The sequence below is a fragment of the Euphorbia lathyris genome, chromosome 5, assembly GCF_963576675.1.
Source record: "Euphorbia lathyris chromosome 5, ddEupLath1.1, whole genome shotgun sequence".
In the NCBI taxonomy this organism is placed as follows: Eukaryota; Viridiplantae; Streptophyta; class Magnoliopsida; order Malpighiales; family Euphorbiaceae; genus Euphorbia; species Euphorbia lathyris.
In genome coordinates, this window is record NC_088914.1 from 67,438,521 (window position 1) to 67,443,245 (window position 4,725).

The 4,725-nt window shown below is 35.1% G+C and overlaps 1 non-coding gene across 1 annotated transcript; it reads right to left on the reverse strand.

Annotated features, from left to right (window-relative positions):
* Positions 1–4,180: 4,180 nt before the first annotated feature.
* LOC136231566 (small nucleolar RNA R71) lies at positions 4,181–4,288 on the reverse strand. Its single transcript, XR_010689938.1, has one exon. It is a non-coding gene; the product is annotated as a small nucleolar RNA R71 (small nucleolar RNA).
* Positions 4,289–4,725: the final 437 nt, after the last annotated feature.

Here is a 4,725-nt window from a genome sequence, read left to right on the forward strand (position 1 = left end):
CATAGTTCGTGTTTTAAAAGTTAAAATATATGTTCTAACGTATGTTTTAAAAAATATATTTTCTTATATAACATAAATTACAAAAATATAAAGGAATTAAATAGATAAGAAATTAGAGCATGTTCTTGGATTTTTTTCTATTAATAATTCATTATTATGCACATTTTTTTCCTATTAATAATTCATTATTATGCATATTTAATCGATATTAATAAGTGCATGCGTCAAATATTAAACAATAGAAGCTACTAGCTCAATGGTATATTAAGCAGCGCGCGTGATATAATACATAAGAGAAGTAATTGTCTCAGTGGTAAATATGGTGGAGTGTAAATGGACCTGCTTAGGTTCAACTCCCACTATCAGCATATAGTGTTTTTTATTGATTTTTATTGATTTTTATACTCAAAATGACGTAGTTTTGAATGTTCTCACTATAAGGAAGTGTCTCCACCTAAGAGGAGGTTCTCACTTGATCCCTCCCCTATATATATATATTAATTCTATACATTCCTGAGTTATATTGTTATCATATTTTGTATCAAAGGCCGGATATATAATTTGAATTATGTCAATTTAAGAATTAATATATGAATTTAAAGTTAAATTAGTTTGTTAATATTGGAAAGATCAATATTTTTTTGGTAAAGTGACAAAAAAAATCTAGATGGTTTTACGTATTTAAACATTGAATACTATGGAATTTCTCTTTGCGAATTATGGACTACATAATTGCCGTTAGTAAAGAGAAGAATTTTCACTAACTCTATTAATTTTAGTGCTGACTTGTTGAAGAATTTTTTATTTATTAAAATACAGTAAAACCTTAATAAAATGAATATTCGATAAATTAATAATATCAATTAAATAATAATTTTCTACAGTTATAACTTGAGCCAATGGGATAAAATAATCTCACTAAATTAATACATAAGACAATAATTTTAAAAAAAATTGTTTGGAGCCCATTAAAAATAATAAAACAATAATTTATTAAATAAGCATGAAAATGATATATAATATATAATTCTGATCACTAGCGATGAACTTCTGACCGGATTCCTTCCATGTGGGGGGCGTCGTTGGGTTCGACGAGGGGAAGCTCCGATGCCAAAGTCAGTATATAAATAACGAATAAACTATATTGACAAGAGAATGGTTTAGAGCGAGAATGTGAATGTGTACCTCAATAGCTTGTGATGCAAGCTATTTATAGTCATGTGATCGTAACTCCCAGTAACTAGAAAGTCTACATTAATGCCTCATGGCGGTTACGGATCTCCTTTAAGCGTGGCCGTCAGCTCATTAATGGACCTTTAATTGCCTTTATTGGGAATCGGCTCAAACGTTCGGCGGGCGGATCGAGGCATGATGGCGGGTCTCACGTAGATCTGACTACGGATAGTGTGTGGCGGAGTCTAGGTGATCCGCCACTCGAATGACTTGCTTGATACGCCATTGCTTCCCAGACCGCCCAAATACGCGGCCGTTTTGGTAAATATCCTCTTTGATCCCGTGGATAATATCCCGATGTTATCAGAAGCCCCCCTAAGTTCCGTTAAAGTCCTTTAGGGCTTTTTCACTTCCTTGCACGCCGTCATGATGAATCAGGTTTGCCTTAAATATCGCAAGATCCCGAACGTTAAGGATTTTCATCTGCGATCAAATTCGGAAGGAGCTGAGCGGATCAGCCGAGGAGAGCAAGCCTGTTGTTGATCTTGAATCAGATGACCTCGGCGAAGCATCCCAGGGGGCGAGTGACAACAGAAATGATTTGATAATTGATTGTACGGTTCCTCAGGAAGGAACTATTGTTGCGGAGAAGGAGGTTCCTCCAGAGGGCACATCTTTAGAGAAAGACGCTAAGGAGGATACTCCTGTAAATGTTTAAATGTAACTTAAGTACAATTTATTTTAATCCTTTTTTCAACCATTATCTTTACTTTACGCTTTATATCTTTCAGCAAGTAAATTTCTAGGTTTTAGGACTTATTTTGTTGGTTCAAGGTAGGTGTTAAGCCCAAAATATACCTAAATTATCATTAGTATTTACATCAGTTTTGCTTCAAATTCATACTATTTATACCTGTTTAGAATACTTTTACTTTCGAATATGTTTCTTTCTTGCAAGGTACCTAAATATTTGGTAAAATCCAAATAGGAACGAAAAGAGGTTAAAAACAGAAGAAAAACCCTACAAAAGGAGTCAAAGACGACGAAGATCAAACACACCGAAATGAGGACGAGGACAAAGTCAAGACAGCGGAAATTAATCCCGTGTCGCGACCGAGAATCCTCCATTCTCGGCCGCGACATGCGTCACCAGCTTCTTCCCTTGACGATTTCGAAGATCAAATATTTGCTCCCCCATTCTCGGCAAGTTCAGAAATCCCTGGAGAGCCATTCGCACACATTCGTTTTCGACGAAACGCATTCGTTCGGGTAGATAAAAACATCCCTTCGCAGAGGATACGACCCTTCACAACGGACACGACACTTCAATCACGACTCTTCAACATCTATAAATAAAGAGTTGATGGAGAGTTGGAGATATAGAAAAAAGAGAAGATTAGTATAGAATTAATGCAGGAATTCTGAGTCAAGCGATTCAGAGTTTAGAGTTCGTTTTTGTAAAAAGCAATATGATGTACACACATTGTTTATTCAATAATTACAAACACAGTAGCATTTAGATTTGTTCATATTAGTTTACATTTTGGTAGTAGCCGACCATATCTCTATTACGAAGTTACAGCGAGAAGATTTAGTAGAGGATCCGCCCCTAAGCCTGACAAACTCTAACGAAACCCAAGGAAAGGATTGACAACCCGTTCACTTGCAAGCCGTCGAAAGTTTCCATGCTTCATGTTCTCTGTAAACTTGTATCAAATTCATATTTCATCTAATAAAGTTCATTCTATTCGATAGATTTTTATGTAGCACTTTGGTAAATGATCCGAAGTGAGTTCTGGCGTTTTCATTAAAACGTAGTTAAATTCAAAATCTTTACAAGGAAACTTTGTTGAACACTTAGGCAAATTGATATCATCAGTAGAGTATCAATTTGGTTAAGGTAGCGATCTAACCCGACTGTAGGAGGATTGACTGCAGTTCAAAGCCCTAAAATTAGAGGAATCGACGTTTATTTCATTGTTATAATTTATACAAAGTTTAAAGTTGTTTTCTTTGCTTAATGCAAACAAATACATTTGTTACTTTTCTAAAGAACTAAACGTTTCTGTTTTGTAAATTTATCCCTAAATCAGAAGTGATTTCTAACATTTGTTATACTCTAATCCAATTCTTATTCTAGCAATTTCAAAACCAAATCCGATTAAACGATTTTCCATATTATAAACCTTAAAAGTAAATTTAACCGATTCAAAATAAGTTTTTGTTAAAAAGCGTTCCCTGTGGGATCGATATCTTTTATTACTACAAGCGTATACCGTGCACTTGCGGAAATCGGTCAACAAGTTTTTGGCGCCGTTGCCGGGGATCGCCAAAATTTTTGACAAAAATTTAGATTTTTCATGTTTTATTTCGAATCTAGGTTTATTTATACTTATTCAAAATTTTATATTTTATTTATTTCAAATTACTAACATATTTATTTTTCAAATTCTGTTTTGAAGGTAGTTTCGGTTCGTGCAAAATTTCAAGTTCATGCGCAGTTCTCGAAGTTCAGGCATTCCACCAAAACCGCTAGACCCAAAAATTGAAAAAACGGTTAAAAAGAACAAGAAAGATAAGAAAAACAAAAACAAAAACAAGACCCCAATAAAAAACCAGAGTTATTGAGCCAGAAATTATGGCTACACTTATGGATTACGCTAGGCCAGGAGTGGCCGGTGTAACAAACAGCATAGTTAGACCCCAAATAAATGCAAACCAATTTGAAATTAAGCCAGCATTGCTTAATATGTTGCAAAATAACGTAACATTTTACGGGTTACCTAACAAAAATCCTAACACCCATTTGACAAATTTCTTAGAAATTTGCGACACTTTTAAGGTTGCAGATGTGACTGCGGAAGCAATCAAACTTTGCCTTTTTCCTTTTACTTTGAAGGATCGAGCCAAAGAATGGTTAACTTCTATGCCAGCCACAACATTTGAAACTTGGGAGCAATTAGCCCAAGCGTTTTTATCAAAATATTTTCCTTTAGCAAAAACTGCAAGAGTCATAAAAGAGTTAACATCTTTTTTCTCAAAATGATAATGAAACTCTTTATGAGGCTTGGGAACGTTTTAAAGAACTTCAACGTTTATGCCCACACCACCAATTGCCTGCTGAACTTTTAATGCAAACATTTTATAATGGATTAAATCCTACAACTAGAGGTTCATTAGATGCTATGTCTGGAGGGTTATTCATGAAGAAAACGTCGGCCCAAGCAAGAGAACTTATGGAGGAAATGGCAATCAACAGTAGTATGTGGCCCGCGGAACGTGGACACATACTAGTGGCGAAACCATCATCCTCAACTACATCATCAGTTAAAGGTATAGTGAATCTTGATCCAGTTGCGATGTTGCAAGCCCAATTTTTTGCCTTATCTCACAAAATTGATAGGTTTATGGCACCGTGTGATCCTAATGGTAATCCAATCCAAACGGATGTGGATTATGAAGGTATGAGCGAAATCGAACAGGTAAATTTTGTCCAAGGGCAAAACCAAACTAATAACCCTTATTCCAATACATATAATCCTGGATGGAGAA